Here is a 10,657-nt window from a genome sequence, read left to right as displayed (position 1 = left end):
TGCCATCTATACGATCATGAGGCTATCGTAAGTGTAAAACACTTGTCTACGAAAATCTTGCCTCAAGTAATACTACGTTTGTCGTAACTCATTGGTGCATAAGGCAATCACACCTACATAAGGCTTGCTAGATCTTGAGTATGGCTACCACATGTAAATCTTACAAACCTTAGATTAAAATTGGGAGGATAGTCTCAAGGAACGGTATCTTTACCTAGAATAGCACGTGTCTGGAAAGAAATTATAAATCCCATAGGAAGTTGCTAAACTCTCCCAATGAACCAACCATAATATCCACCTCCACTTTTGAATTTGTGCACGAAAGAATCTTAAGGCCCATTTCCACAAGATAAAATTATCGAATTATCAAGTTCTATCCAAGAATCCCATCTTACATGCAATAAATGATAGCCTCTCTCATCTCAGCTGCATTCAAAATGTGCCCTAAGGGAACTGGCTACATTACAACATGCAAGAACTCCACAACAAATGCTCCAACATTTGTTATGATCTTGGGCTAGAGGACATACGTGAGCCAAATGCATTTGGAAAATCAAGTACAGGTTATACCATCAATGTTGTGTATATCACACATCTGCATATCATGTCTCCCTCGTGTAACATCTCTAGTACTAAAACCTAATCAATCCAACTCCATAAGATAAACCTGAATCTAGGTCTATAAAGGGATCTCTAAACTCTACATAACATCTTCACATTTTAAGGTTACCAATATAATCATCAGTAAACCTAGTGCATTAAAGGAAAACATAGCACAACATCTAGCAAAATGTAGAGAATCATCATCGACGATAAGGCTAGCAAAATGTAAGGAACCATCATCGATGATGAGGCTAGCTATATATCCAATTGGTTCAAATGGATAGCATAGACCTTTGAAATCAATAGGTCGATTATTTGCATGGCGCAACCCAGACACAAATCTCTAGACCTATATCTTCTCTTTTACGAGGCTTTTAACAAGGTTAAAAAATCACTTCCTTATAGTCACCCAAGTCGATGGTGAAGTTATTATTGGGTTGGGAAAGGTGTGGATGGTCCAGGAATACACCACGAAGCATGTAAGGTTAAGTGGTATAGTTTGGGACTAATACGCTATTGGATATGCAGAGCATATTGGTGAGAAGTTTTGGGTAGCTAGGTGGTAGATAGCTTATAAGGTATAGGTGATGAAGTTCTTCATGTGAGGCCTCCTTTTATTGTGGAAATGACTAGGACACTACAGAATTAGGTAGTTTTGGTAGAAGCGATCACATCTTGTGATAAGCACCAAGACAAGCATGGAATGATTTGCACGAGTTAATGGTGGTCTACATCTTATTAACGTAACATGACATTGTACCTTGAGCTCATAGCATGTGATGACTAGAGAGAATGGGCTTTTTCATGTGGCAAATACATTGGCTAGGGTGAGGTTGTGTTGGTATTGAATTTGGAGTCAAAGTAGAGACCACATGCATCAAAACTCTTTGGAGGTACTTATAAGGTTCGGAGGGTTCTCTAGGCGATGGGTAAGATCGTGGGCCAGGCTTGGTTGGCATTGACAAGGTTAGTTATGGATGCATATGATTGTGCGTGTCGTGAGATGTGAGATATGAAAACAAACGTGATGCCCAGAGTGAAATATGCAAGGGACATGCATTGACAATGGTGGAAGGTGTGTCTCTATGTGTGCTCCTTAAGCTTGAAGATTTATTTAACTTAACTGCTTTGTTCAACTCTCTTTGTTGCTGCTTTCTTTGACATTTTTTCAACATCCCTTTTCTTGGGGAGTCAAGATCGGTGATCACTAGATGCATGGCAGCTCGCTTTACCCATAGTTGCAATGGAGCTAGTTGGGCGGCCTCTGTGGCTTGAGGGATTCAACGAGTAGTGGGGATAGAGGCAATGTGGATATCTTCTTCTTCTTTTTTTTCTTCTTCTTCTTCTTCTTCTTCTTCTTCTCTCTCTCTCTCTCTCTCTCTCTCTCTCTCTCTCTCTCTTGTTTTTTATTTTTTTGTTTTATAAATAATTTAAGAAAATTAGGTTTTTTTTAATACGTGTTGACACGTGAGTCTATGTTGCCATGTGGCATATATGTGGGCCTACATCACCATATGAGCATTACATTTTTCTTAAAATAATATTTTTTTGACATGTGGCATACGTGAGCCTACATCACCATGTGGCATATGTGAGCCCATGATGTCACCATGTGGCATACGTGAGCCTACATCACCATGTGGCATATGTGAGCCCATGATGTCACCATGTGGCATACATGAGCATAATTATTTTATTTTATTTTTTAAGGTTTTTAAAAAATGTGTGTGTGTGTGTGTGTGTGTACATGTATATGTTACTATGTGTAGAGATTATGCACATGCATGCATAGGTGTATGTGTTTTATGCAGGTAGGTGCATATGTGCATGTTCTTAATTTTTAATCGTTTTTAGTTTTATTTTGGATTTCAAGTTTTTACTCATTCATGGGTATGTATAATTAATAGGAAGTGCTATGTTATATACACACAATAAGATTTTAAGGTATGTATAATTAATAAGAAGTGCTATGTTATATACACACAATAAGATTTTAAGGTTTTAGCTTATACTGTGAGGTCTCACTCTACTGAATGAAAGTATAGAGAGTCGCCCATCCATGACAAAAACCTTGACATCTCACTATTGCCATCAGATTACTGGTGTACTTGATTGAGCTTTTTCTTTCAAGTTCTAGCTCTGGCAAGTTGGTGTTGTAGCATGTCACAAATGGTTTTGGCTTATATCGTGTGGTATTACTGAGTAGAGGGTGGAGAGTCACTCATCCACATGATGAAAGCCTTGATGTCACTACCATCGGATTTGCTAGCATGCTTGATTGAGCTTTGTCTTTCTAGTTCCAACTGGGGAGTTGATGTTATAGCATGGCACAAACATGTGTTATGGAGTTGTGTGAGATTTTTGAGCCTTGGGATTACTCGGTGGCACAAACGGGTGTTATGGGGTTATGGTGAGACTTTTGAGCCTTGGGGTTGCTTGGTGGTTCCATGGAAGTGGTGTTACAGAGCTGCAAGGGTGATAGAGTTGTGGAGATGGCGCAAAGTATGCTAGAAGGTGTTGAGATATCAAGCTCAACTAGTGCTGACATTGATGATCCACTTGGGAGTGATAGCTTTTGCATTTATGCCATTGATATGCCACCAATGGGGTGGATGACAAGATGTGTGACAGCCACATTTGGATTATTATTGGCATAGTTATAGCATATGACATTGATATTCCACCAATGGATGACAAGATGTGTGACAGTCACATTTGGATTATTATTGGCATAGTTATATACCATTGATATGGCACCAATGATGACAGGATGCGTGACAGCCACATTTGGATTATTGTTGGGCATACTTATAGCACCAAATCATATGCCATTGATATGCCACCAATGGATGACAAGATGTGTGACAAACACATTTGGATTATTATTGGCATAGAGTTGGTGCTAACTCATATAGTTGGGTTCACACTATGGACCAACCTTGTATGATTTAGTAGGAGAGTGATTTCCCTTATAGTATGAACTCTTATCTTTATGATATACTAGATTAAGAGAAGAAGAAGATGGAAGAAAATTGAGCCATCCATTTCTCTTACGTGTTTGTTTGCAAGGAACTCAAGCTCTCTCTCTCTCTCTCCCCTGCATTCTCTTTATGGTATTTGACTTGTGAGAGTTGAGGAGACAAGCAACAGGCAAGAACAAGGCAAGCAAAGAAACGGTATATGGGTAAGGATATTTCCATCTCTTTCCTTCTTTGATTTTGGAGCAACACCTTTGATAGTTATGAGAGCTATAAGCAGATAGAGAAGTCATTATTTCATATTGAGGCATCCTTCTGGTTGAAGGAAGAAGACCCTCTTTCCATGGGTACATGGTTTCCCAGTTTGATTTTGGAGCAACACCTTTGCTAGTTGTGAGAGCTATAGGCAGACATGAAAGTCATTGTTTCAGATTAAGGCATCCTCCTGGGTTGAAGAAAGAAGACCCTATTATGTGTAAACTTTGTAAATTGATATTTTGCACGTGTTTCGGTGCAATCCAAGCATGTTTTGGGGCCCATTTTGGCTCTACAAGTTTTTCCCAGTCCGACACTCTATGAAAGTGTTGATTTTAATTGTGTATGCTAATTTTTGGTTTGGTGAAAAGTTATAGCACAAATTTAGTTACATAAGAGTCTATGTAGAGAACTTAAGTGTTACAAGTGTTGGTGGATATATGTCTATGTGGCTCGTTTACATATAGTGGCATTATAGACAGGTTTACAATACCGCAAGTAATCACTACCAAAGTTTGCAAGTTACTATTAGTGAAGAAGTTATTAAAAGTGCTTAGTTGCTGCTGCACAAGTAAAGATGTCTAATATCTTGTCATAGATTGTGAGCGAGAAGCTAGACAAGAATAATTTCCAAGCATGGAAATTTAGGATGACCAATTTCCTTATAAAAGAAAAGGATATTAGGAGTTCATTATAAAAGAACTAGAGATTGTTGAAGAAAATCCAACTCCACAACAAGTGCAAGCATATAAAGCATGGCATGAAAAAGCCATAAAGATGTATTGGTTATCTATCAGTGTGACAAATTCTATGATTGTGCATATATAGGATGCACAAACACCTAAGAAGGCTTGGGATACCTTGGTGAAAATGTACAATATAAACAACCAAACTTGGAAGATGCAACTAAAGGAGGAGTTGCATAATGCGACTAGAAGGAAGTTGAGTATAAATGATTACTACTTTAGTGAAGGTTAAAGGGCTTGTAGATGCCCTTGCTTTTATTAGATCATAATGATGATATGGTGTCCATGAACTTAAATGGCCTTGGCAAAGACTACAATAAGTTTTAGACCTCCATTGGAGTTTGAGAGAACTTTACTAGTTTTTAGGAAGATAACTAATTACTCTCCTCATACATGAGGAGATAAATATTAGGGGAGGTTCATCCTCTAGAAATGCACGAATAGGTCTTCTACTTATAGATATAAGTAGAGATAGAGGCATGTCATCATCTAGAGGACGAGGTGGTGGTCAAATTAGAAATAAAAACCAGTAGTAAAGCAATCAATCTCATATAGGTGGAAGAGGCCACTCTAGAGGTAGGGAGAGCTTGAGAGGCCGAGGCAATTGTGGCAAAGAAATCAGAGTGCAAATAGCATGGAGTGCTATTACTATTGTGACAAACCAAAGCACACTGCAAAGGTTGCTATAAAAAGTAGAATGATATAAAAAATGGTAAGTTGCTCAATAAGGCAACTATGCATCATCAAGTAAACAAAGTGATGACAGAAGTGAGTAGTTGCTTGTGATACAAACCACATACTCAATTCCATGACAAGAGATGTGTCATGATCATGAGATATTTTATATGTGGATTCTGGCATTTGTAACCACATGAACAGTCATGGTGAGTGGTTTAGAGATGTAAAAAATGAAAAAACCAGGTTATGTAAAAATAGGTGATGATATTGCGCAAACCACTCACATGACCAGTCATGGTGAATGGTTTAGAGATATGTAAAAAATAAAAAAACTAGGTTTGTAAAAATAGATGATGATATTGCGCACCTCATCGCACACGGTGATAAAGTGCCATTGTCTATGTAATATGGAAAAATAAAGTACTTGGAAAATGTACTTCATGTTATAAACATTATGAAGAACCTAGTTTCTGTAGGATAGATGGTTTAACAGGGTCTACAAGTGAGGTTTAACCCTCAAGGGTGTTTTGTGGAAGCCTTTAAAAATCAATGTTGCTTGGTTGCAAAGAATAATAGAAATGGAAGGATGTTTATTTTGAATGTTAACCTACATAAAGTGAAGGAATCAACCATGTTTGCACATGGGATAGGTGTTGTAGATATTGATATATGGGACAAGTGCATTGGTCATGTAAATATACGACTGAAGTCTATGTAGGTCCAAAATATTGTTGCAAGTTTGCTAAAGTTTAAGGTTGATGGTATGTACAAAGTATGTGAAGCATGCCAACTTGATAAGCAGGCCAAACATGCTTTCTCACATGAAAAACACATCAATGCAAGGTCATTAGATGATATACATTTTGATGTATAGTGATTGACCAAGACTACAATAATTGTAATTTGCAGGTACTAAGTCACATTCAGTGATTATCACAAATTTGGCGGGAGTTTTGAGTGTATTTTTCTAAATTGGTCACACCTTCTTTTCTCAAAACTGACGAAAGAGTTTGGTCTTGGTCATAGTCTGATTCAAGGTTCGAGTCGGATAAGACTTTTCCTGATCTATCTTTCTCGTAAAGGTTTGATAATTCAGTTACTATTTTACTGAATTTCTTTCTTTGAATATTCACTTAACTGATTTCTAAATTAGTTACGAATTCCAATGAGGAATAGATTAATCATTTTTTAAAATATTTCGATCTCGATAGATTTTTTGAATTCTCTTTTTATAATCCGTGTGAATATAAAACGTTAGAAATTTCTCTCTTAGAGTATTTAACTATTCATTTATCAAATACTCATAGAATTTAAACTTAGAATTTAAGAGAATTGTAATTTTGATATAAAATTTCTTTATGCATCTATTTATGCATAAAAATCAACTTCAGTGGGAATAACTCTTTCTTTGTTGGGAATAACTCTTTCTTTTTTTAATCCTTTTATGCATAAAATCAAATTTATAGGAATAAAACTTTTAAAATAAAAAGAATTTCTTTATGCATCTATTTATGCATAAAAATCAATTTTTATAAGAATAACGCTTTTATAATTAAAAAAATCCTTCATGCATCTTTCTATGCATAAAAATCAAATTTAATAAGAATAACATTTTGTTAAAAAAAATTCCTTTATGCGTCTTTCTAGCCATGGTCAGGCACATTGAGAACATATGTAGATAAACATGTAGGGAAGGAAAAGGGAGCAACCTTCTGTGCCTGATGTGTCAACATGTCACTCATATGTGGATGGTAACTTATATAGGTAAACATGTAGGGAAGGAAAAGGGTGCAACCTTTTGTGTCTGATGTGTCAACATGTCACTCATATGTGGATGGTAACTTTAGATGGTGATTCTAGTGGCTCCAAGCACAACCTTGATGAAGAGCTTAACATTCTATCGCGTGGGGTTACTCCTTGTGCAAGGAGAACCAGGGTTGTTTTGTGAGGACACTTGTAGTGATCCAAGTTTATGCATATCTATGAGGTTACTCCTTGTTCAAGGAGAACCAAGGTTATTTTGTGAGGACACTTGTAGTGATCCAAGTGTATGCATGTCTACAAGGGCTAGATACCATGTTGTTAGGTTAAGGTATGATGGATATACATCCCATCATTATGCTTAGATGGTTAAAGCAATAAGGACTTGGAGCTCACTTATTTTGAGTAAGCTTGGAAATAAAACATGGAAAGATGGCATGAATGAGAAGATGGAAGCAAATACAACATGGGAGTTGGTGCCTTTACTTAAGGAACTAAAGGCAATTGGATGTAAGTGGGTCTATAAGGTTAAGCATACCTTATAGACCCATCATTATGCTTAGATGGTTAAAGCAATAAGGACTTGGAGCTCACTTATTTTGAGTAAGCTTGGAAATAAAACATGGGAAGATGGCATGAATGAGAAGATGGAAGCAAATACAACATGGGAGTTGGTGCCTTTACTTAAGGAACTGAAGGCAATTGGATGTAAGTGGGTCTATAAGGTTAAGCATACCTTGGATGGATTAGTGAAGGTAATATTGGTTGTGCCAAGGGTCAACCACGAGAGACATTATTACTATGGATACAACGAAGGGTTGGTCTTTACATTAGATGGATGTAAAGAATGCTTTCTTGCATGGTGATTTGCAAGAAGAAGTATACATGATACAGCTCACCAAGTTATGAGAGTGATGCACACTCGGATTTTGTGTGAAGGTTATGTAAAATCTTGTATGGCTTGAAGCAAGTACCCAAATCATGGTCAAACAAGATTGGGGAGTATCTTGTTACTATTGGATTTTAGATATCCAATGTAGATTTTTCACTTTATGTGAAAAAGATAGATACAAGGATCATGCTATTAGTCATTTACGTGGATGACTTGATTATCACTCGTAATAGTGATGCTTGCATACATAATGTCAGGATAATTATGAAGAAAAAATTTAAGATCAAGGATTTGGGTGAGCTATAGTATTTCTTGGGTATAGATATGGTGAGATTACGTTATGGTACTTTGTTGTTGATAGAGGTAGTATGGCTTAGACATGTTGTCCAAGTATGGTATGATAGGCTATAAGCCTATTTTAGTGCTATTGGAGTGGAACACAAAGCTTTACCACAAATATACAAGTGATCTTTTGAAGGACCCCACTATGTATAGGCGCATAGTGGGTAGCTAATGTACATGAGCATTACTAGGCCAAATTTGAGCTACATGACCATTACTAGTAGGTGAGCTATGATGTTGGACTTGTGAGTCAGTTTATCCAAGCCCCTAAGAAGCTACACTTGGATGTGGCTAGATGGATTCTCAAATACATAAAGTCCATAGTTGATTATGGACTTTTCTATGAGACTTCCACCACCACAGAGATACAGCATAGAGATACAGCTACATAGGTACACATGTTGATTAGGCTGGTACTGCCCAATCCCTTAGTGGCTTTATATTTTCTTTTGGGAGTGCTGCTGTGAGTTGGAACAGCAAGAAATAACCAATAGTTATCTTATCAAGTATAGAGGTAGAGTATAGGGGCATTGCTATGGCAACTTATGAGATAACTTGGTTTCACAAGCTACTTGGTGATATGGGTGAGCCCGTTGATAGGGTTAGTTATCATTTGTTGTAATAACATGAGTAGTATAAAACTAGCAATAACCCAATATACCATGCTAGGATGAAGCACCTTGATGTGCATTATCACTTTGTTAGCATGTTAAATCTAGATCTGGTATATGTCAGCACACAGGATCAAGTGGCTGTGACATCTTCACAAAGGCATTGGGTACAGAGACGCTTCGCAGGTTTTGGAGCCTACTTGGAGTGTAGTGTGTGGAGTTAAGCTTAAGGGGGAATATTGAGATATCAAGCTCAACTGGGGGGGCTGTAAACATTGATGACTTTCCTGGGTGATGGCTTCCGCACTTATGCCACTGACATGGTTGGTGAGCTTATGGTTGTAAAGAAGAGAAGGAGATAAGAAGAAAATGCAACCATCCATCTCTCTCTCTCTTATGTCTTTCTCTTATTGTTGAGGTGGAAAGGTGTGGATAGTCTAGGATACACCGTGAAGTGAGGGCACGTGGTAGATCAAGATAAATCCATAGCCAAATGTAGGGTGTATTAGTGATAAGCTTTGGTTATTTATTAGTGCTAGTGTGGTAGGAAGCTTATCAAGGTGGTATGAAGTTTGTTAAGGCATGGCATGAAGATTGTCAAGGTAGCATGAAAGGTATAAAGGATGTAGAAGCAAGGCTTCCTTCAATTATGAAAACGCCTTGGGCCCTTCAAAAATGTAGATAGTTGGTAGAAGCGGCCCACACCATTTGATTGGTGGAATTCGTACCATGCTGGAATTAGTACCAAGAACATCATGAAATGATTTTACATGGGTAGATGGTGTTGATCTACGGAATCCACCCTTGCTTGAAGTGCCGCTAGATCTCATGAAGGTCATTAGACCATGACCCACCCTGTAATAAGATTCCGACATCACCATCCTAGTCACATGGACACATGCACATTTCATGATTATGTATGATCTTGATTATAAATATCCAATTGGGACTCCGTATAGGCATTTAGACTAACACTAGTATGGCTTCTTTGTTCTAGTAGCTTACATTGAATTTTTATCCTTCTTGAGAGGAATCAAGTTATCTTGTTCACACAAGCATAGTAGTTAGTAGATGTCTCCACTAAAGACTTGTAGAATATCAATATAACATTCATAAGGTAATAAAAAAAAATTATGTGTCCTACTCTATATGATTGTCTTTGTTTTGTATTATTCCAATTTTGCTCTTTACGAGTGTGTGTGTGTGTGTGTGTGTGTGTGTGTGTGTGTGTGTGTGTGTGTGTGTGTGTGTGTGTGTGTCAGATTGAGTGTCCTACTCTATATGATTGTCTTTGTTTTGTATTATTCCAATTTTGCTCTTTACGAGTGTGTGTGTGTGTGTGTGTCAGATTGAGTTTCCTTACATTTAGTTTTTAGCCTACATTCTTGAGGAATGAAGTTGTCTTGTTCACACATAGAAGTTAGTAGTAGATGCCTCCACTAGAGACTTGGAGAAATAGTGTAACATTTATAAGATAATTAGCTATGTCCACCACTACTATGTGTGACTGTCTTCATTTTGTATTATTGTTCCTATTGCATCAGCATGAGTGCATAAGATAATTAGCTATGTCCACCACTACTATGTCTTCATTTTGTATTATTGTTCCTATTTTTTTATTCCTTGCATCAGCCCTGAGTGCATGTCTCAAATTCCACATTCAACTAGCGATCTTGCATACTGGACTAAAGCATTAATAGAACCATTCGATCTAATAGCCACTTATGTCATCTTACTATGCTAAAGTCCATCAACAATTTTTTTGATCCTACTGGGGAACAATTATTGCCA

This window comes from Cibotium barometz, chromosome 23 (genome assembly GCF_041138505.1).
Source record: "Cibotium barometz isolate CiBa-2024 chromosome 23, ASM4113850v1, whole genome shotgun sequence".
Lineage (NCBI taxonomy): Eukaryota > Viridiplantae > Streptophyta > Polypodiopsida > Cyatheales > Cibotiaceae > Cibotium > Cibotium barometz.
This window is presented reverse-complemented; position numbering follows the sequence as displayed.